A 24,537-nucleotide genomic window follows, 5' to 3' on the forward strand; every position below is an offset into this window, starting at 1 on the left:
ATGGGCAAGTTGAGTGGGGGGAGGGGGTGGGAGAGGTGTGCAAAGGAAGTTGGGATGCACCAGAGATTAGAATTGGAGGAACGAGGAGATCTCAGAGGCATGTAGGGCTGGTGGAGGACAGAGACAGCAAAGCTGTAGAGTAATTTGAACAAAAAGGATAAAAGTCGTTTGAAGGTTTTCACGGTGAGCAAGACGATTTTACATCATGCCAATTTGCACTGTCTACCTTATCCAAACCTATCAAATCTCCCCTCAATCTCCTTTGTTCTAAGGAGAACAAACACCAGCTTCTCCAACCTAACCTTGTAACTAAACTCCCCCATCCCTGGAACCATTCTGGTAAATCTCCTCTGCACCCTCTCAAGGACCCTCACATCCTTCCTAAAGTGTGGTGACCGGAACTGGACGCAATACTCCAGTTGGGGACATGTGAGCGAATGTTTACTTAACTGTGAATGTGTAACCGTTTTCTTAACGTTGACAAACTATCTCTGCAAGATTCAGCGTTAGCCGCTTTTTCTTCCCTTTTGACCGACCCTGCACTTGTTGTCCCTCTTCTTGTGTGAGGCACCTGTTCACTGCAAGGGTTAATGAGCTTTAGGAGGGTTCCCAAGCTGCCCTGAATAGCCGAATCAAGTGGAATTCACCCACTGAGTAAAGAAGTCTGAAGCATTGCTGAACTACCGTCATATCCTCTAATGGAGTTTCCAAATCTACCTTAGACAACTTGCTGTTCATACCTAAGTAGTTTGCTTTATTCAGATTTAAGACCCTAATTTGGGACTTAACTAAATCACGCTGAAACTCAATGTAAAATTCTATCATATTATGATCACTCTTCTTCAGAGGCTCCTGCACTATCGGGTTATTAAATTAAACAGCCTCATTGCAAAACAATAAATCAAAACTAGCCTGTTCCCTGGATGGTTCCTTGAGGTGAAGGAAAGAAGGGGTGAAGGACGAAGGGGGTAAAGGAGGGAGAGAAAATTAGATAAATAGCTCAATGCAGGATGTTAATCTCTGGACCGCTGTTTGATCGAAGATACTACGTTAAATTTCTCAGTAAACTATGGAATGCAGGCTGATTAAATACACAAAATATGCCACAGAGAGTCAATGAGCTATGAAAAATAAACCACTGCATAACTTACTGGGTGGATCTTCTCAAATCACTGATTGCTTGTGTGGACTCTATGTGCAATTACCATGTCTCTAAACTACTTGTGGGAAAATAATGGTTTCGTCAGCCAGTCACCCAAGACAGAATAACAGGTTAGACGGTGACAAAATATTCATTTTGCGTCTGTCTGTCTGTTTCGGGCTTTTTCTTTAAATTGGAACATGTTAACCCTTAGACTGCCAACAAGAGTCTACCTCATTGAAGAACCTGGAATTTCTAAGTTGCAATGGGACTGACAACACTGGGGACTGGCGCGTCCCGGGACTGACAGCACTGGGGACTGGCGCGTCCCGGGACTGACAGCACTGGGGACTGGCGCGTCCCGGGACTGACAGCACTGGGGACTGGCGCGTCCCGGGACTGACAGCACTGGGGACTGGCGCGACCCGGGACTGACAGCATTGGGGACTGTACATATGCCTCGCTGAAACACTAAGGCTGCTTTAACAGCATTTCGTTTGGATTCCAACTTGCACAATTCAGTCAACAATAATTGAATTTCTTGAAAAATGGATGGGATGGGCAACCAAAATCCTCGAGAAATGTTGCCTTCCAGTCAATCTTGAAAACTCCCAGACTCCAGCCTTCCGAGGAAAACTGAAGCCTTTCATTCAAAGATTCAGAAACAACCTTATATTAAAACGTGGTGTTAATATATATTAAATCATGTTGTGAAATTTCTTTTGTCTTTTTTTAACATTACAAACTTTATTTTGGACATTAGAAATTTCAGTTACTGAGATTAAAGAAGTGGCATCAATTTTTTAATCAAAAAACTGTTGAGGAATTCAATTGGTTTATCATTTCCTTTTCAATGTTACGCAGTCAGATTTTCCTGACTAATTATTTTCTTAATAGAAAGAACGGATAGTTGGACATGCATTTCTATAGAAGCTTTCACAATCTCAGGATTGTAAAGTGCTTTACAGCCAATGAATTACTGTTGTAATGTAGGAAACAGGGCATAGCAAGCCCCCACAAACAGCAATGTAATAATGGCCAGATAATGTTTCAGCGATGTGGATTAAGGGCTAAATATTGGCCAGGACAGCAGGGAGACCTTCCCTGTTCTTCTTCAAATTAATACCATGGGATCTTTTGCAGCCACCCGAGAGAGCAAACTGGGCCTCGGCTGAACGTCGCAGCTGAAAGACGGCAACAGTGCAGCACTCCCTCAGTACTGTACTGGAGTGTAGCCTCGAGTTTTGTGCACAAGTCCATAGTAGAGGAACACTATCAAAAATAACAGGAGCAGTGAATGTTGTCCCTAATTGCATTTCATCCAATGACAGCTGGAACTATAAAGAACAAATTTAGCGATAAACGCCATTTATGACCCAACAGTGTATCAAACCTCAACAAGACGTTTTGAGTCTCTAACGTAGTAAAACATCCCAGAGCTTTGCACAGCAGCTCAAAGAGGTAGACTTTACGGAGAGTCGTAAAAGGAAGAGAGAGGTGGAGGGGCAGAGGATTTTAGGAAGAAAATTCCAGAGCTTGGAGCCGAGATGACGAAAGGCACTATATTCCATGGTGCGGATTGTGGGATGGACAAGAATGCAAAGTTCCAGGACAAGGTTACAGAGAAGCAATAAGATAGAATAGAGCTGTTCAATATTTTGCCATTAACACTCTCTCTGGACTAACGCTTTGTCTTTTACTACAACCACTAACACTCCCTTTGCCTTTTGTTCCACGACATCTTTGTCATTTAATCTCTCCTGCCCGCCGCCCTATCACGGAACTTCCCTTTTGTTCATCTTCCACCCTCCCTCCTTTCACTTGCTCAAAATCGATTACATTGCTAACCTTTGTCAGTTCTGATGAAAGGTCACAGACCTGAAACCTTAACTCAGCTTCTCTCGCCACAGATGCTACCAGACATGCTGAGTATTTCTCTTTTTACTCCAGATTATCAGCATCTGCAGTATTTTGCTTTTACGAACATAGAATGACATTGATTTTACAGCGCAGAAAGAGGCCCTTCAGTCCAACTCGTCTATGCCTATGTTCATGCTCCACGCAAGACTCCTTCCACCTTATTAATCCCCAGTGAGCTAGTATGTTACAAATGGCTACAACACATGAGTAAAAGGGAAAGGAACACTGGCCAGGGCTCCCTGGCTCTGGTTACTATCTAGTAACCCCTGCTGGAGATGTCACATTGGGCTCCGCCTTTAGCCAAACAGCTACTAACCCATCCATGATATTACTTGTTCCTTTGATATGTGAACTATTGCAAGACTCACAGGACTACGAGTAACATCCAAAGAAAACGCAGATTTTTATGATACTTCAACCTAGAACATAAATAAACAAATAGTTTCTGCGTGAGCCGCATCTAAACATATCTCACTCTGGCGGGCTATGGCCACAACCTCCTGGTCATGTGTGACGTGCCATCACTTCCTCTGGTGACAGCTTAAGGTCCAATCTGTCCTCGGAGCTAAACTTCTCCGTTCCTGGCAACATCCTTGTAAATCTCCTCTGTACCCTCTCTACATCCTTCCTATAATAACACAGTGACCAGAACGCTGTGGAAAACAGCGAGGTAATTTTCCTTAAGTAACAATGTAGAAAGGATAGGCCACAATATCTCCGGAAGGGGATTCAAGTTTGCATCTTCTAATCAACAGTAGGGTCTTTGGTCAACTGATCCCAGTTAACATTCTGAAGCAGGCAACTGGGTTCTCCTGGGACGGCCATGTGCACATCCAGTTCAACCGGTCCTTGAAAGAAGCCAGGTGAGGTTATAATTCCCGTTCCTCCTTCCCAGGAAGCGACCAGTTGAGACAACTGGATCCCAGAAGATTTCCAGACAGTTGAGCGAACAACACGTGCAACCAAAGCAGCACCTTAGCTCCTACATACAAGTGCGTTCACTAGAACTCCAATTTAATTGGCTTGATTAAATGATACATAGATTGTGCGACAGGTAATAAGACATCGTCAGTGGCAATTTGTCCATTGTCAGCCTCATAGCGGGACGCAGAGATCTGAAGATATTAACACAATGTTTCATACTCTGTACCGTGTTGCTGAATGTTAAAAGGCTTGGATTAAATTAAAATTAGAGCTCGTTTTATGCTCCACATACAGCCCGTTGGCACCTTTTAGGTGATCAGCTGTTCAGCTTTTGAAACTTATGGGGGGGATTTTTCCACTTCACCTCTCCTGGGCGGTAACCCGACTGGCGAACATCGCCACGCAACTTTGCAAACGGTCTCAGGATGCAGCCGAGCAGTTTGGATACAGATTCAAGGCAGAGCCGAGACAGGAAACGGTTAGGAAATGGGACTCAGACCAAGTTTGATAACTGCCACAGACTGAAGGCTCGAGATAACGCTGAAAATCCACTGCAAATATCCTGGCCTTGGTGTGGAGCAAGTGGGGAATTCTGATGCCGCCCTAAGAACCAGTTTGGTTTCCTTTTGTTTTAGAAAAACAATATATCACGCCACGAGTTTCTAACATCACTATCCATCATTAGGAAGAGATAACACCAGCGCCCTCCCCCGTCCCTAAATGCTCAATATATCACACCCTCTCCTACCCTACCTCTAAGCTTGGCGTCGCTTAACCACTTCTTAGTGATTTGTGTCTTCTGCCCTCCTACTCTTGTCTCAGGGTCGAGCCTCTTGCAGGCCCTTGCATTTCGCTGTTGCTCTCAGCCTTCGGAATGCTCCTGAATTGCAGCAGTGCACGGAATCGAAAGCTCCAATCCTTCTCCTCCATAAGAAGCACAGTCTCTGAAACTCGGCTGATAAACAGACTGTTGTGGCTGACCACCCGCAGTGGGGTGCGACTCGAGAGCTTCACGTTCCCATTTGAGCCAAATGTTCAAGTTTCAAATGTCGGTCACAGTCCGCGTCCCTCCTGTGATCTACTGGACTGGACGCTTAGAGTCATGGAGTCATTTACGGCACAGGGGGCGGCCATTCGGCCCATCGAGCTCACGCTGGCTCTCCGCAGAGCAATCCAGTCTGACCCAGTCCCCCTCTTGATCCCCTTTTGTGGGCATACATCAGGGATAGGCTAATGGCGATCCCCATTCACCAAAAGGGGCAGAGCCGTGTCAAACTACCACCACTCCGTGAGTACTTACGGATCATACGAATTAGGAGCAGGATTAGGCCACTCGGCCCATCAAGCCTGCTCCGCCATGCAACAAGATCACGGCTGATCTGATTGTAATCTCAACTCCACATTCTCGCCTATCCCCGATAACCTTTCCCCCGCACCCCACTTGCTTATCAAGAATCTATCTACCTCTGCCTTAAAAATATTCAAAGACTCTGCTTCCACCGCTTTTTGAGGAAGAGAATTCCAAAGACTCACCACCCTCTGAGAGAAAAATATTTCTCCTCATCTCTGTCTTAAATGGGCGACCCCTTATTTTTAAAAAGTGACCCCTAGTTCTAGATCCTCCCACAACAGGAAACATCCTTTCCACATCCACCCTGTCAAGACCGCTCAGGATCTTAAATGTTTCAATCACGTCACCTCTTACTCTTCTAAACTCCAACGGATACAAGCCTAGCCTGTCCAACCTTCCTTCATAAGACAACCCACCCATTCCAGATATTATTCAGGTAAACCTTCTCTCAACTGCTTCCAACGCATTTACATCCTTCCTTAAATAAGGAGACCAGTACTGTACACAGTACTCCAGATGTGGTCTCACCAATGCCCTGTATAAGTGAAGCATAACCTCCCTACTTTTGTATTCAATTCCCCTCGCAATAAACAATAACATTCTATTAGCTTTCCTCATTACTTGCTGTACCTGCATACTAACCTTTTGCGATTCATGCACTAGGACACCCAGATCCCTCTGCATCTCAGAGCTCTGCAATCTCTCACCATTTAGATAATATGCTTCTTTTTTACTCTTCCTGCCAAAGTGGGCAATTTCACATTTTCTCACATTATAATCCATTTGCCAGATCTTTTCCCACTTACTTAACTTATCTATATCCCTTTGTCGCCTCCTTATGTCCTCTTCACAATTTACTTTCCTACCTATCTTTGGATCATCAGAAAATTTAGCAAGCATAATCCCTTAATCCAAGTCATTTATATAAATTGTAAAAGGTTGAGGCCCCAGCACTTATCCCTGTGGCACACCATCATTACATCTGGCCAACCAGAAAATGACCCATTTATGTCTACTCTGTTTCCTGTTGGCTAGCCAATCTTCTATCCATGCCAATATGTTACTCCCTACACCATGGGTTTTTATTTTCCGCATGGAATTTAGAAGGTTCAGAGGTGACGTGATCGAAGTTTTCAAGATATTAAGGGGGACTATTGCAACAGCCTTGATTCTCCCGGCTTGAAACCAATCAGAGTTCACTTGCCAACCAATCAGCAGTCTCTTCTCATGCAGTATAAGTTGTTGTTTTCCCTTACATTGGTTATTCTTGTGGAGTGTCCTGATAACTGCAAGACGAAAAGCTTCGACAACACGTCTCTATTTTCAGCAATAATCATTTTTAAGTTAAGGTCAGTGCTTACTGGACTGTTAGGTGGTCACATTGGGGCACTGAACATTCTTCTCACCTGCGCCATCTCAGCATCAAGCTCTTGGAAGTAAGGGCAAAGCTCCCGAAAATGTTGCTCGAATAAAAGGCCTGAATCCCAGCTTCAGAAGAGTACCAGTGCAACATGTCCTTGTCGTATGTAACCCACGCTCACATCCTGAGTGCTTTACAGCCATTAGCGCTGAACTTAGTACAAAAGGACTTCAGAAGTTGAATTGAACCCACCTCAACCTATTCCAATTACGATTCTCTGATGCAAGGGGCAGGATTTTGGATTTTGGGTCAGGGCCCCGAGGACGTCAGGATCAAATGGGTCTCCCAACCCTGCCCTGTGTAGGAAACAGTCCCCCGGCAGTGATTTCCACGAATTGGCCCATTAGTGGCCAGAGAGAAAGCTTACCGTCCAATTAAGGGGAGACGGTGGCCCAGGCTAATACCCTGGGCACACAGGTTCAAATCCCACCACGGCAGCTGGTGGAATTTAAATTCAATGAATTAATAAAATTCAATTAATTAATTTTTTAAAATCTGCAATTGAAAGCTTGTCTCAGTAATGGCGCCATGACGCTATCATCGGTTGTCATTAAAAACCCATCTGGTTCACTAATGTCCTTTAGGGAAGGAAATCTGCCATCCTTACCCGGTCTGGCCTACATGTGACTCCACAGCAATGCAGTTGACTCTTAACTGCCCTCTGAAATGGCCTAGCGAGGGCTGTTAGGGATAGACAGCAAATGTTTTGGCCACAGCCCATGAAAGAATAAAAAATAAATTAAAGGACGGCAGGCGTGCTCCTGAAACTTGGAAGAAGCTGCAGTTCAGGTAAGGGGGAGAGAGGGCGCCTCCGTCTTGAAGCGCCCTCTCAACATTTTTACAAGTTTGAAACTGAAAATAAATGGGCACAGCATCCGGCCACCACATGTCCTCGATCCCAAAGCCTCGGGGTGCCCGCTTGTCGACTGGAATTTTCTGACAATAGGCTTTTAGTCACCATCACACCGCCTGCCATAATTAACCATCCGCCATTTGCGGGCGGGTAACCGTGCCGACCCAAATCCGAGGGCAGGATGGTCCTGGCATTTTCCTACCCGCCCGCCTTCCTATAGTGGTGACAATCCAGCCCATGGAGTCCCGCATCACAGAAGGAGGGCATTCGGCCCTTTGTGCCGGTGCCAGCTCTCTGAAAGAGCCTTCCAATTTCGCCCCGCTCCTCCCCCACACAGCCCCACAAATTGACTCAATGCTGCCAGCGAGAGACGTACGGAGTCGAGGCAAGGCAGAAGCAACGGTAAAAGAGCACGTTAACCGGCAGCTTTCCCAGGCATCGGCAACTTAAGTGCGCCGGCGGCTGGAATCGCGGTCAGTTTGCGGAATGGAGTGACCCTCAAGGTGAAAGGAAAACACGGTTGACAGCTACAGATCCAGGAGGGGAACAGAAACCCATGGCGATAAGTGACTGCATGATTAAGTATAATTCGGAGATCCGTCACTCACAAGCACAACACTTAGAGGTCACCCATGAGTCAGCTCCGAGCTCTATTCTGCGCTCTGGCGTTTATGAAATATTCTGTGCTTCAGTCATTTGATCCTGAGCCGTGTATCAAAAAATTCAATTGTTCACCTAACACACGAAAGATGTTCAATTTCCCCCGGTTGATGTCACATTAACTAGGGAAAAATCACAGTCTGCTGGGTCTTACGGCACACTGATACTCCAACAACAGTAATGCAAGATATGGTTCTAAGCATTGCTCTAAGCAATGGGCAAGACTTTCCAACAACGTGGCTCTCCTTGAGTCCTGCGTTAAAGTGTTAGCTGAGATTGAATGGGGTGGGCTGCCGCACAAGGCGTGACAAATTATGTCCTGCCACATTAGCGCCACGGGTTAATGTTTTGGATGTGGGGCTTGATTAGAACTGATAGCTTCTGAGATTGAATATCTGACTGAAACATCCACAGAATGACAATGCACTGAAAGGCAGCATTTATCACCCATCCCTAATTGTCCTTGAGAAGGTGGTGGTGAGCTGCCTTCTTGAACCGCTGCAGTCCTTGGGATGCAGGTACACCCACAGTGCTGTCAGGGAGGGAGTTCCAGGATTTTTACCCAGCAACAGTGAAGGAAGTGAAGGGTGGTGGAAGTGGACACGATGAGCGATTTCAAAGGAAACTGAATGGGCAACGGAGAATTGAGCAGGCGAATGGGGGCTGACTGGATTGCTGCAGAGAGCCAGCATGGACACGATGGGCTGAACCATCCTTCTGAGCCATAATGAAGGACGATATGGCCTGCGCTGGCACGTCACAGGTTAAGGATCACCTCACTCCTTCAGGGAAGCGGTCTTGTGTGGCCGTGCTTCGATTCATTTGTTGTTCTGTCTTCTTCGCCCAGTCAAGAGCTGCAGAATGACTGGGAAGGGGGAAAGGTGCTGAGTGAGGGGCCGTTTTGTTTGGGGAAAGAAAATAGGAGCTTTGTTTGCTGGTTTACACAGAGGTAAATCACAGAAACTGGTGCCATTCATCAAGAGCGTCACACTACTGATTCTGGGAGATGGATCCTGAGCGTCAACCCAGGATTTCGGAGACATTTATCTTCAGTGTCTTTGACAGCCTCTGGTAGAATATTAGCTCAAATCAGGAATCTTGCTCCACATTCACTAGATGCAACTTACAGGCGGGGATAAAACCGATACACTAGGGGTTTCGCAACAAACAACACATTGTCCACCAAACATTAAATGGTAATGTATAGAGCAAATTCCGAAGCAGAAACAATTTTAAAATTGAGGCATTGCTTAACCGGGAGTCAATGTAGGTCAGGGAGTACAGGGGGTGATAGGGGAACAGGGCTTGGTGCGAGTTAAGACATAGGCAGCAGAGTTTTGGATGACCTCAAGTTTACGGATGGGAGATTTTGGGAGATCAGCCAGGGGTGCGTTGCAATAGTCAAGACGAGAGGGAACGGAAACATGGATGAGGGTTTCAGCAGCAGATGAGTTGAGGCGGGGGGGGGAGTTGGGCAAAGTTATGGAGGTGGAAATAGGCAATGTCGGCGATGGCGCAAACATGTGGGCGGAAGCTGATAGAAGCACTTTGGGACGACCCATATGTGTCATCTAAACCCAATTTTTATTCTTTTTCTACTTGTTCCTTTAACGGGCTGGGCTACTAAATCCATGAGCATACAAAGAACAAAGAACAGTACAGCACAGGAACAGGCCATTCGGCCCTCCAAGCCTGCTCCGATCTTGATGCCTGTCTAAACTAACACCTTATACACTTCCGGGGCCCGTATCCCTCTATTCCCTTCCGATTCATATATTTGTCAAGATGTCTCTTAAACGTCGCTATCGTATCTGCTTCCACCACCTCCCCCGGCAGCAAGTTCCAGGCACTCACCACCCTCTGTGTAAAAAAACTTGCCTCGCCCATCCCCTCTAAACTTTGTCCCTCTCACCTTAAACCTATGTCCCCTAGTAACTGACTCTTCCACCCTGGGAAAAAGCTTCTGACTATCCACTCTGTCCATGCCGCTCATAACTTTGTAAACCTCTTTCATGTCGCCCCTCCACCTCCGTCGCTGCAGTGAAAACAATCCGAGTTTTTCCAACCTCTCCTCATAGCTAATGCCCTCCAGACCAGGCAACATCCTGGTAAACCTCCTCTGTACCCTCTCCAAAGCCTCCACGTCCTTCTTGCAGTGTGGCGACCAGAATTGCACGCAATATTCTAAGTGTGACCTAACTAAGGTTCTGTACAGCTGCAACATTACTTGCCAATTTTTATACTCTATGCCCCGACCGATAAAGGCAAGCATGCCGTATGCCTTCTTGACTACCTTATCCATCTGCGTTGCCACTTTCAGTGACCTGTGGACCTGTAAGCCCAGATCTCTCTGCCTGTCAATACTCCTAAGGGTTCTTCCATTTACTGTGTACCTCCCACCTGCATTAGACCTTCCAAAATGCATTACCTCACATTTAAAGAACAAAGAACAGTACAGCACAGGAACAGGCCATTCGGCCCTCCAAGCCTGTACCAATCTTGATGCCTGTCTAAACTAAAACCTCCTGCACTTCCGGGAACCGTATCCCTCTATTCCCATCCTATTCATGTATTTGTCAAGATGCCTCTTAAACGTTGCTATCGTACCTGCTTCCACCATCTCCCCCAGCAGCACGTTCCAGGCACTCACCATCCTCTGTGTAAAGAACTTGCCTCGCACATCCCCTCTAAACTTTGCCCCTCGCACCTTAAACCTATACCCCCCAGTAACTGACTCTTGCACTGTGGGAAAAAGCTTCTGACTACCCAGTCTGTCCATGCCACTCATACTTTGTAAACCTCTATCACGTTGTCCGGATTAAACTCCATCTGCCATTTATCCGCCCAAGTCTCCAACTGATCTATATCCTGCTGTATCCTCTGACAATCCTCATCACTATCCGCAACTCCACCAACCTTTGTGTCGTCCACAAACTTACTAATCAGACCAGCTACATTTTCCTCCAAATCATTTATATATACTACAAACAGCAAAGGTCCCAGCACTGATCCCTGCGGAACACCACTAGTCACATCCCTCCATTCAGAAAAACACCCATCCACTGTTACCCTCTGTCTTCTGTGACTGAGCCAGTTCTGTATCCATCTTGCCAGCTCGCCTCTGATCCCGTGTAACTTCACCTTTTGCACCAGTCTGCCATGAGGGACCTTGTCAAAGGCTTTACTAAAGTCCACATAGACAACATCCACCGCCCTTCCCTCATCAATCATCTTCGTCACTTCCTCAAAAAACTCAATCAAATTAGTAAGACACGACCTCCCCTTCACAAAACCATGCTGTCTCTCGCTAATAAGTTCGTTTGTTTCCAAATGGGAGTAAATCCTGTCCCGAAGAATCCTCTCTAATAGTTTCCCTACCACTGACTTTAAAGAAAGAGAGAGACCCGGTATTACCAGCAGTGGAAAATAACTTGCATTATATAAAGTACAAGATGAAGGAATATGCTTAAGGCCCAGTCAAAGAAATGGGTTTTTGGTATGCTCCTGAAAATATTGAAATATTCGGTGCGTTACGGTCGGCGAATTTGCCGAAAGTCAGGTCGATGACCATGCAAGACCGTTGCGTCGGAGAGAGATTCAGACTGCGGAGTCCAGGAGCAGCTGAAAGTGTGAAAATGGTGGCAGTGGGAGGGCCAGTGAGAAGTCGACTGGAGTTGACGGAGAAGTGGATGACGGTTTCAGCAGCAGAGGGAGTTGATGGGGGAAACACAAGTGGGTGAACTTCCAGGGCATGGCTTCAGGTCTGCCAAGTTTTAAAGTTTAGATTCCTCTAAGACTGGGACAGGCTTGACAGATGTAACAGCAACAGCCTTGGCAGGAGCAAGTCGAACGGTCAAAGGTCACAGAGAGAGGGGACAAGGAGGGTCAGTCATCCTGAGGTGCTCACATTGTTGATGACTTTAGCAGTGTCACTCCCAATTGAAAATCAGGAAAAGAAAAATGTGGCAACACACTTGAGAAAATAACACAACGCAAAACAAATGAAGGGACAACCTCACCGCACACCAACAATGCTGCTTAATAGGTTAATTATTCACCAACCTAATCCAGACAATAAGTCAATGTAGAAACAAACTGAAGCACACAACCACAACGTTCAACAGAACACCTTTGTCAGTAGGATTCATCTGTAAACTGATGGGATGGCTTTCCTCATTAATACGAGCCCGTCAGACTTGATCGAAATATTCCAGTTGCTGCTTGCAAGGGAAGGAGGCTGAACGTGATCGTTTGAAGAAACACAGTTAAACTTCATCCGAGCACCTTGCACATCCCTTCTTGCAGTAGGCAAGAATTGCAGGTACTCAACCAGCCCATGCTTGCAAAACGCAGAATGTCTGACATTGGATGTGATATATCGATTGGACCCGACTTACTGAGCAATCCCGAGTGTGCTAAAAATTACAGTAACAACCAATTTAAGATCCTCAGTTGGGCTCGCAATGTTGCTCACTTACACTTGCTGGAAGCTACATATATTCATATGCAGGGACCCATCCTCTGCAGGCAAAAGGAACATGTCCAAGCGCTGCGCCTTTTTTGAATTAAACAAAAGCATGGGGGACAATAGTTCCCTGGTGCACTCTCCATGACAACGCCTTGACCAATCAGAGTCGACTTGCCATCCTTTTCTCACGCAATATAAATTGTTGCTCCCTTTGAAATGTGGCATTCTTGCTTCTGTCCTGATGAGTGCAAGATGAAAAGCTTTGATTGTATGTCTCTTTTTTACAGCCATACTCAAGTTCTGTACTACGAAGCAACTATTGAGTGAGTTCATGCAAATTCTGTTCCAGGGCTGGGTGCCAGGAACTGACAATTTTTACTGAGTCTTTCTGGCTACCAACTTTGGCAAAACTGGCACGTCATGCTTTGGCACACCTCACACGTGTCCACTGTGCAAGAAGCCAACCAGCAACACCCTGGGTTTATTTCAGAGCAGCTACACTGGTGTAGACTTTCACTGAGCTCAAGGAGAGCAAACTCCTGATCAAGTCTGCGGGCATCCACTTCCATGCCCGTGTCCACATTTGCATCCAGCTTCGGGACCCTGACCTTGGAGACAAATGAGGGGGTGGAGGGGGGTGGGGAACACGAGCCCGCAATTGCCGGCAGCGGGACCAGCTCAGGGATTTTACCGCAGGCGGACTCCTCATTGGCCAACTGTGGGCCTGACGTCCAATTAAAGACGGCAGACAGACTCTTGCCCACGGGCCCCTCTTTGGGCCGTGCAGCCTCTGGTCGACAGCCATTCCAACGCGGCTACCCGCTATTGTACTGGCAACTTGAGATGCCCACTCTTAAATTTCAAAGTTTAATAAAGTCGGTGACTGGCCTTGTCTGGGGGGGGGGGGCGGGGGTGGGTGCAGGACGGTCCCAGCAACACCCTGAATTTTCACACCCGCCCATCCTATTCCGCCTGGAAGTCAAAATCAAGGAATGGTATAAATAGGATTTGTGAAAAAGTCTACAGATTGCAACGTCCTGTGTTCCAAACAGACCATCAAAAGAGGCAAGCGGGAGAATGGAAAATCCCCAGAGCAGGCGAAAATCAGACAGTTTAGAAGAGATGCATTGTATTATTTTACCAATTCACAACTTTCTAGTAGCAGCCCTACAGCAGAATAAAATGATACTTGCATACGAGGTATTGTGAATTAATGAACAATTTGACACAATTATCCAACGCAAATCCGCAAGAAAATTGCGGAACTGATTTCAGCGGATCCCACGCCCCTTTGGGGTAGTCAAACCGATGCACTTTGCAAGCTTTGAAGAGCAGTCAGTGCTGAGAAAGTTCAAACCTGCCCATTATAACACTGGCTTTCGATCAAAGATTACAGTCCTGCACCGCCGACCTTTACATATCCCAAGTCAGGTCTATTTGACTAACTTTAAATTCTGCACGAGTACTCATAATCAATGCTTAAGAATTTTTTTTTTCCGAATCATCAAGTAGACAACAGATTTGGCTGCGTTCCCAGTCCCCAGTGTGCACCTACCTTTCCTGGCAGGAAGTTTACAGCAGATGGTAAATAAGCACCCTGCCAAGGAGGCCTGAGCTTCAAACCTCACAGCTCTCCAAGCCTGAAAGAACACACAAAGAGCTGAGCGGAGCTCCTATTACATGTTGGTTCAGCATCCTTAAATCCCTGACTCAAAACTCAACTGTTGTTTACAAGGGGAAGGCGTGCGAGGGGAGGGCTGGGAAAGAGACATCTATTCCTCTCATGGATTTCACTCCATTCTGCTGCTTCCTTGACCGCCTTTCCACTCACAATGTTAAACCTAACTCAATAGGGCATTTTTCTTCGTTCTTTTCATGGGATGTGGGCGTCACTGGCAGGGCCATCATTTGTTGCCCATCCTTCATCGCCCTTGACAACTTGCGACGCCATTGCAGAGGGCAGTTAAGAGTCAACCACATTGCCGTGGGTCTGGAGTCACATGTGGGCCAGATCCAGTAAGGATGGCAGATTTCCTTCCCTGAAGGATATTAATGAAGCAGGCGGGCTTTTACAACAGTTGATGATAGCTTCATGGCGCCACGACTGTTAATTCCAGATTTTAATTCATGAATTGAAGCCATTGGTTCACTGAATTGAAATTCCGCCAGCTGCCAAGGTGGGGTTTGAACCCGTGTCCGCGGGGCCTGAAGGTAAGTTAACGCAAGTCCAGCGACATTACCACTACGCCACCCTCTCCCCCACACTGAGCAATGTAAATGCATCCCTTTTGTTCCTCAACTCCAGCCAAATGGATTCTGTCCTTGACCCCCTCTGGGGCATCCTCTCTCTCTCTCTCTCTCCAGCACTGCAATGTTCTCCTTAATCAAAATTGTCACCCCTCCCACTTTCCTATCTTCCCCGAACACCTTACATCCAGGAATCTAAAGCCCTCCCTCCTGCAACATCTTTCCAGCCACGCATTCACTGCTTCATCCTCTACTACTTGGGCGTAGTACCAAGTCATCCGGAGCTTACTACATTTGAGGTCCTGCTTGCTAATTTCTTAAGTAGCTGCCTAAACTCTGCCTGCAGGACCACATCCCTCTTCCGACCGATGTCGTTGGTACCAATGGGGACCATGACCGCTGGCTGTTCACCCTCCCCACTCAGCGTGCTCTGCGGCCGTTCAGCGACATCCTTGACCTTGGCACAAGGGAGGCCACACACCATCCTGGATTCACGTCCGCGGCCGCAGAAACGCCAATCTGCTCCCCTTACCGAATCTCCTATCACTATTGCTCTCCCCGTCTGCTTTTGTTTCAGAGTCCTGCATTGTTGGAGATGGCGTTCATCAGACGAGACGTTAAACCAGGGACCCCCATCTACCTCTTCCATGACAGTATTCAAAGAGCAATGGATTCTCCCAGTGTCCTGATCAGCATTCCTCCCTGAGCCAACGCCACTAGGAACAAATGACCTGATCATTCATCTCCTTGGCGTCAGTAGGCTCTCACTGAAAGTACTCAATGGTCCTGGAAAGTCATTGTGGGCTGACTACTTTGGGATATTTAAGAAGCACACATAATAGCCAATCTTTCCTTCATTGACAATGCTCAAATGAGTTTAAATAGCCTAAATCACCGATGACATCGTTGGTAGTCCCATTTACAGGAAGGACTAGCCAAGAACAATTGTCTTATGCCATCAACTTGGTTCTTCACTAAGCAGCTCAGCACCTTGACGTTGTGCTCAAGCCACTTTGAGCATCTAGAAACCGATTTCTCTCAGCTGGACACTATTTCGAAGAAGGGCAGGGGAGTTAACCCCGGTGTCCTGCAACCAACATCACAAAAGGAAGCAGATGATCTGGTCATTCTCACATTACTGTTCGTGGGAGCTTGCTGTGCGCAAATTGGCTGCCACGTTTCCTGCATTACAACAGCGACTACACTTCAAAAGCACTTCATTGGCTGTAAAGCACGTCGGGATGTCCGGTGGCCGTGAAAGGCGCTATATAAATGCAAGTCCGACTTTCTGCTTTCCACTTAGAGACTGACAACAGCATCACTTGATCAGCACCCCAAAAGAGATTTTTAAAACGGCAATATAAAACCTTTTGCAGAAAAAAGCACGCGACTGAAAATAAAGTCCCCATAAAGTTTACTGCTACAATTATTGCCATGAAATAATTCTCACTCTGCACAAACACCCAAATCTCAGGCAGAAAGTGCTGAAACTACTGTCCAAAATTTGCAAAGGATTGCTCCTCTTTACAGCATTGAGTGGCCCTGGGCATGTGTGTTAATTGTATATGCAGATGGAGGGTAATAATTGGGGTTTCACTTGAGCTGAAACTATGGTGCAGTTGAGTTAGGAGATGTATGCTTGTACTATTTCACTCTGGAAATAAATGTTAAACTGAAGATTGGTTCCAGTACTATCCTTCACCAACTGGCTTTCTGAAGTATAACCTGTCTACGAACTAATTCTCCAACTTCTTTTTCCTTCCTTCTCACTCACCTTGTCTCTCCTTTCGTCCTTCCGTCATTACATCTACTCACTGATTTGTCAGTGCAATTTTTCACTTGCTTCCATTGCACTGATGGGCCACACAAACACACAGTGACAGAGAAATGCCCTAGTGCCTCAAATCCCTCACGTCAGCCCACATGAATGTAAGAAAGATGTACGTGCCCCGAGTCCATTTTCCACCAGTTCTATCTAGCTCCTTTATTTGAAGGAGTTAATCATTTCGACAGCGCAGTGGGGAAAAAAATTCTATACTTTAATCTCACTTGAGGTTACTAAACCTTTAATCGGCGTCCTCTCATCCTGCACTCAAACTCCCATTTCAGTCAAAAAGAAATCTGTTAAAAGATTGCCTTGAATTACAACTTTTGTTTAGAAATACAGTAACCTGCGGCCTTTCTGCAAGGGCGACATAGAACACACTAGATAACCCACTTATCAAAATAACTCACTTGCACTTGTGTCACTTCTGATATAATGTGGTATAATGTGTCCGTTTGGAATTTACTTGCCTGCTATTTAAATAAGTCCGTACCTCCCCTTAACATAGCAAACAAAGGAGGTATTCGGTCAGATGACCAAAAGTTTGGTCAAAGAGGTAGGTTTTAAGGAGTGTCTTAAAGGAGGAAAGCGAGGCGGAGAGGTTTAGGGAGGGAATTCCAGAGTTTAGGACCCAGGCAACTGAAGCAATTAAAATCAGGGTCGCTTAAGAGGCGAGAGTTAGAGGAATGCAGATATCTCATAGGAGCTGGGGCTGGAGGAGATTACAGGGATAGGGAGGGGAGGCGCCATGGAGAGATTTGATAACAAGGACGGGATCTTAACATCAACACGTTGCTTGACCGGGAGCCAAGAGCGCACAGGGGTGATAGGGGAACGGGACTGGGTGCGGGTTAAAACACAGGCAGCAGAGTTTTGGACGACCTCAAGTTTACAGAGAGTTGAATGTGGGAGACGAGCCGGGAGTGCGTTGGAAATGTCAAGTCTAGATGAGCTGAGCTGAGACAAGGGCAAAATCAGGCAATATTATGGAGGTGGAAATAGACGGTCTTAATAATCATATGTATTATATCATATATAACCTCTTCACATACATACAACATTCATCTATAACAGAGTAGATATTCACTGAACGTAATCCTATATTACATTGACCACTGACAGTACCTAATTAAATGAATGGACATTAGAATATTTTAAATGGTCAAATGGAGAGCTGACAACAGATTAAACACAAAGCCCAGTCGAAAAACGTTTTGGAACACTGGGAGTCACTTTAACTGTTGGCCGTATTGGATTAGCTGGCCTGTTATACACCTCTCCTGACTTTAGTATTGCTGAAAACAGACATTTTGTCGAAGCTTTTCATCTTGCACTCATCAGGACAATTCGCAAGAATACCATTGTAAGGGAAAGGAACAAACAAATAAATTTCCGGAGCTCAGGGCCCAGGTAGCTAAAGGCATGGTCGCCATGAATGAAGGAATGAAAATTGGAGACTGACATTTGAGTTGGTTTGAAGAATACAAACCCTGCTTAATTTTCCTATGTGGTGCCCCAGAGCAAACTCCAATCAACAGCAATGTCAACAAAGCTTGGCAGTTAACTGTCAGTCACCATGAACTGGTGCATTCCCATGGCAACGCCTCTACCAATCAGAGTCCACTTGCCAAACAATCAGCTCTCTTGTCATTCGGTATAAATTTGTTGCTTTCCCTTACATTGGTATTCTTGCGAATTGTCCAGATGAGTGCAAGACAAAAAGCTTCGGCAAAATGGCTCCATTTTCAGCAATACTCAATGTCATAATGACTAGTTTGCTGATGAATGGGTGGTCGAGGGATAAATATTGGCCATGACTCCAGGGAAAACGCCCCTGCTTTTCTTCAAAATAGTGCCTGGGCAAGTTTTACTTCAACCGAAGAGGGCAGACAGGGTGCCCCAGTTTAATGCCCATGCATAGCACATTGTATAAAGCTGAAGACGAGGCAAGAGGAAAAATGCACAATTTAGTGTGTGCAAGCACTGTGTGTGCATGCAAGTGAGTCCCTCCAGCGTGCCAGTGCAGCCTACGGTCATCTGAGGAAAAGAGCGTTTGACAACAAAAACCTCAAACCTAGCGCCAAGCCCATGGTCTACAGGGCCGCAGTGTTACCTGTCCTCCTGTCGGAAACATAGATACTGGACATCAGACATCGCAAAGCCCTGGGACAATATCACCAGCGGTGCCTCCGCAAGATCCTGCAAATTCGGTGGCAGGACAGGTGCTCCAATATCAGTGTCCTCTCTCAGGCCAACATCCCCAGTATCGAGACACTGCTCGTGGCTAGTCAGTTACGTTGGACAGGCCACATCTCCACATGCCTGACACAAGACTCCCAAAACAAGCTTTCTGCTCCGAGCTCCGTCACTGCAAGAGGCTACCAGGAGGGCAGAGGAAACGCTACAAGGATGTTCTTAAAGCCTCCCTTAAAAAATGTGACATCTCCACTGATTCGTGGGAATCTGTCTTTACCAAGGAAGAAGATGCAACCCAGGCAATGTTGAAAGAGGAGGTAAGTCAGACATTAGAGGGGTTTAAAATTGATATGGAGGAAGTATTAGATAGGCTGTCTGAACTTAAAGTGGATAAAGCACCAGGGCCAGATGTGATGCATCCAAGAATACTAAGGGAAGTGAGGGTGGAAATCGCAGAGGCACTGGTCATAATTTTTCAGTCTTCCTGAGACTCGGGGGTGGTGCCAGATGACTGAAGAATTGCAAACGTTACACCCTTGTTCAAAAAAGGGTGTAAAGATAAGCCCAGCAATTACAGGCCAGTCAGTTTAACTTTGGTGGTGGAAAAACCTTGAGAAAAAATAATTCGGGACAAAATCAATAGTCACATGGACAAATGCGAGTTAATTAAGGAAAGCCAGCATGGATTTCTTAAGGAAAAATCATGTTTATCTAACTTAGAGTCATTGAGTCATAGAGAGATACAGCACTGAAACAGGCCCTTCAGTCCACCGAGTCTGTGCCGACCATCAACCACCCATTTATACTAATCCTACATTAATCCCATATTCCCTACCACATCCTCACAATTCTCCTACCACCTACCTACAGTAGGGGCAATTTACAATGGCCAATTTACCTATCAACCTGCAAGTCTTTGGCTGTGAGACGAAACCGGAGCACCCAGCAAAAACCCACGTGGTCACAGGGAGAACTTACAAACTCCACACAGGCAGTACCCAACTTGCTGAAGTTTTTTGAAGAGGTAACAGAGAGGGTTGATGACAGCAATGCTGTTGATGTGGTGTACATGGACCTTCAAAAGGCATTTGATACAGTGCCACACAACAGACCTGGGAGCAAAGTTATAGATCATGGAATAAAAGGGATGGTAGCAACATGGATACGAAATTGGCTGAGTGACAGGAATCAAAGAGAAGTGATTAATGGATGTTTTTCAGGCTGGAGGAAATTTTGTAGTGGAGTTCCCCAGGAATCAGCGTTGGGACCCTTGCTTTTCCTGATATATATTAATGACCTAGTCCTCGGTGTACAGGGCACAATTTCAAAGTTTGCAGATGATATGAAACTTGGAAGCATTGTGAACTGCGAGGAGGATAGTGTAGAACTTCAAAAGGACAGAGACAAGTTGGTGGAATGGGCAGACAGGTGGCAGATGAAGTTCAATGCAGAGAAATGTGAAGTGATTCGTTTTGGTAGGAAGAACATGGAGAGACAATATGGAATAAAGGGTACGATTCTAAAAGGGGTTCAGGAGCAGAGGGACCAGGGTGTATATGTGCATAAGTCATTGAAGGTGACAGGACAGGTTGAGAGAGCGGTCAATAAAACATACAGTATCCTGGGCTTTGTTAATAGGGGCATAGAGTACAACAGCAAGAAAGTTATGTTGAACTTGTATAAGACACTACTTCGGCCTCAGCTGGAGTATTGCGTCCAGTTCTGGGCACCACACTTGAGGAAAGACGTGAGGGCATTGGAGAGAGTACAGAAAAGATTCTCGAGATTGGTTCCAGGGATGAGGAATTTCAGTTATGAAGATAGATTGGAGAAGATAGGACTGTTTTCCTTGGAGAAGAGAAGGCTGAGAGGTGATTTGATAGAGGTATTCAAAATCATGAGGGGTCTGGACAGGGTAGATAGAGAGAAACTGTCGCCACTTGTGAAAGGATCGATAAGTATTTGGTGAGAGAAGCAAAGGTGACATGAGGAAAAACTTTTTCACATAGTGAGTGGTTAAGGTCTGGAATGCGCTGCCTGAGAGTGTGGTGGAGGCAGGTTCAATTGAAGCGTTCAAAAGGGAATTAGACCGTTATATGAAAAGGAAGAATGTGCAGGGTTATGGGGAGAAGGCAGGGGAATGGAACTGAGGGAGTTGCTCTTTCAGAGAGCCAGTGTGGAAACGATGGGCCGAATGGCCTCCTTCTGCGCTGTATCGATTCTGTAATTACCTAATAAGAGTGCATAGCGTGGCTCAGTAGGTAGCACTGTTGCCTCTGAGTCAGAATGTCGCAACTTCAAGCCTCACTCCAGAGGTGTAAGCACAGAATCTAATCCGACGCTCCCCGTGTAGCACTGAGGGAGTGCTGCGTTGTTGGAGATTCTGTCTTTTTGGATGATACATTAAACTAAGGGCCCATCTGCTAATGATTTATCCGCGCACTCACCCCGCAACACGCGTCAAGTCCAAACTTTGGGTCACTGCTCAGCTTTCTTCTCTCTAAAGGATGAAGCAGCCGATTCTATAGGGTGTGTGTTTGCGTTTGCGTGTGTGTGTCAAGTTAACTGATACTCGGCAGGGTTACGAGATTGTCCTCATCATTGGTCCCCTAGGTTAGATAGTGACTTGGGCTAGACACCAAGTAGTAATGTGGGTCCGTGTAATCGGCTTCTGATTGGTACTGCAGAGATATGTGAGCAAGACAGAAATCTGAATGGAAGTGCACACACAATACCCAGGAGATACTGCATTCCCTCGCCATAGTCAGCAATACAACACACCTCGGGCATCCAACTCCCAACTTATTCTCAATAAGAGCTCCCACACAACAGTTTCACACTCATTCAACCCCCTGGGATCTGGATAATTTCCTCCCTCCTGCCCCCTCTCTGTTAAGGGCTCACCTGAATCAGCAGAGTTTTAATACCTACACCGCAATCCCCCGCTCTAAGCCTTTACAAATGACAAGTCAAAGGAGCACGGGGGCAAATACACCAATTCAATCAAACCAGCCCCCCCCCCCCCCCTTGTTTGCCAATGAATAATCTGTCTTCTCATTGTTCAGGGCAGTGAGGGGAGTTGGAGTGCTGAAATTCACACACTGCATTGCAAGGCAATTTCCATTCACAAAGGCATAAAAATCAGACACTCCCACCCTCCCTCACAAACAAACAAACAGCCAATAAATTTCAGCATACTTACACATTCAAGCAGGGAGAGGAGAAGGGGTACAGGGTACTGCACTGAAGAGGGGAGCATGAGCTGGACTTGCCCCTCTCCTTGGCCCCTGCTCTCCTCTTGCTTTGCCTCTTCTGCTCACAGGAGGCAAGAAAACACTGGCCTGATGTCGGTGCTGGAGTGAGTGAGTCAACCTCGCATTACACAGAACACAGCCACTAGAAGTGTCAGGTTACATTGGCTATTCTGTTACCAGAGGGCCATGCTTGTCGACCATTGGTAAAACCCTAACAGGAGTCCAGGAAAGACTGGAATGGATTGAAATCCTCATCGTTTGCACACCTTCAACCTGAGCCTCACCAGCCGCGGCTGATAAAATGCGGGTTTAATTCCACAGATCAGAAAATCAGAATAAGAGTTTCTGATATTAGAAATAATCAGAGAAGGAATAATAATACAGTGGCATCGCACCAACCACCTTCAAAGCAGTTCAACGCCCCAACTGAACCGAAACAATATCTCAGAAGTGAAACCACAAACAGAAAGTCAACCTCCTGACCGCCATAAACCTTGACACGCGAGTTCTCTGTAAACAGCTTCCCCAGGTCACCAAGGTTTCTGTTGTTTATTGAGCTTCAGGCACATGATTTCAAGCAACATCTCAGTGTCTTTTCAGTGAACTGTCAACAACAAAACAAACTCTAGCATTTAGAAAATCTTCAGCCTGCCAATGAATCCATCTCCACAATTTAAATATGAGTCCTCAAACAACATACTGAAGCAAAAAATACAGAAGCAACTTCATAACAATATACAAAGTTAAGGGGCAATTTGGTTGAGGCTTTGTAGATTTTCGAAAGGAATTGACAGGGTAGATTTTTTCCACTGGTGGGGCTGTACGGGACTGCAAAATCAGAGCCAGGTTATTCAGGAGAGATGTTTGGAAATACCCCTTCATGCAAAGGTAGGTGGAAGTGAGGAGCTCTCTCCCACATAAAGCAGTAGCTGCTAGCTCGATTAATAATCTGAGATCGATAGATTTTTGATAGATTGGGTTGTTAAGGAATATGGAGCCGAATTGGGGTTCAATTAACTGGCCTACAGTTAAAATCAGGCCCAAGTGTAGACTTCAGGTGAAAGAGGATTAGGGAGCAGAGAGAACGGGATCAGGACACACGGAGATAATTTGTTCATCCCCCATTTTTGAGTCACATATTCCGACCCGATTTGTATTCTAAATTCCTACGCTCATTTTCTTTTTACAGAAACTGTCTATGTAGACTTGTTCCCACACGCTCCCACCAGCAGTGACACTGCTACAACTAAGTGTTGCTTCCTCTGACATGCGCCTCTGTTCATTGACCACAGGATTCCGAGATGACGTGCTGGCTAAATGTCGTGAAACATCTGCTGACTCCATCACAAGGCGGGAATTACCATATATTACAATGCAACAGATTACCGCAGAATGCATGAGCCTGAAATCGATTACAAGTTTTTATCATACGATTCAATGCAACATGTTCCAACACCATGTCGAATGCAACATTGCAGAATGCACCAAAATCCAATGGAGTGGACTGTAACACAGCAAAGTGTATAATGATGTCCTTCATTATTAAACGGAAGAGGACTGCCTTGGAATATCAGCCACCTACTTGATTGAACGAACAGAAGGGCCAAAGAAATTCTGTTACAGATCCCATCCTGTTCGGGATTCCACATTTGTTCCTTCGTGCCTCCGAGCTCTCCAGCTCTCCCAAGGGCTATCCAGTGCTCCCTTACTGCTGAGTGCTTGTGTGAGGACATTGAGTAAAAAGGCAGGATAAGGTTTGGGGCCGTGATGCCCCTGTAGTCGAATAGCAGGCCGACTCACACTTGACAAACTTGGGGGATGCCCACTCCACTAAGCTCCAGTGATGCCAGGAAGGGAACAGAGAGATATCCCAAACATAGCAAATTGTGGCCAGCACTGGTAGCAGCTCGTCTCATTACAATAACAAAATGACAATAAGTGAACCATTCCCTAATACTGGGGCGACTCGGCGTTGGTGAGTGTCGGTCTGTGAGACCAGACTACAGGCTGCCAGCTCCATCTCCTGGTGTGCTCTCTGGGAGTGCAGCCTCCCCGCTGGGAGAACGGGACGAGGGAACAAGCACTGTCGGAAAGTCAGTACTGAGGGAGCACTGCGCTGTCGGAGGGGCAGTACTGAGGGATGGCTGCACTGTCGGAGGGGCAGTACTGAGGGACTGCTGCACTTTGAAGGGGCAGTACTGAGGGAGTGCCACACTGTCGGAGGGTCAGTACTGAGGGGGTGCTGCACTGCTGAAGGGGCAGTATTGAGGGACTGCAG

General features: G+C 46.2%; 1 protein-coding gene across 3 annotated transcripts in view; it reads right to left on the minus strand.

The window, feature by feature from the left end:
- The window catches only part of LOC137357029 (zinc finger MIZ domain-containing protein 1-like), a 142,568-nt gene extending 120,211 nt beyond the window's left edge, over nt 1–22,357 (minus strand). For 2 of the 3 annotated variants that reach the window (XM_068022966.1, XM_068022965.1), the window contains exon 1: nt 22,208–22,356. The gene's annotated coding sequence lies outside the window, so the exon portion shown is untranslated. Of the gene's footprint in view, nt 1–22,207 lie in introns of all 3 variants that reach the window. The other variant, XM_068022967.1, reaches the window with a different exon arrangement.
- Nucleotides 22,358–24,537: the final 2,180 nt, after the last annotated feature.

This window comes from Heterodontus francisci, chromosome 47, assembly GCF_036365525.1.
Source record: "Heterodontus francisci isolate sHetFra1 chromosome 47, sHetFra1.hap1, whole genome shotgun sequence".
Taxonomy (NCBI): Eukaryota; Metazoa; Chordata; class Chondrichthyes; order Heterodontiformes; family Heterodontidae; genus Heterodontus; species Heterodontus francisci.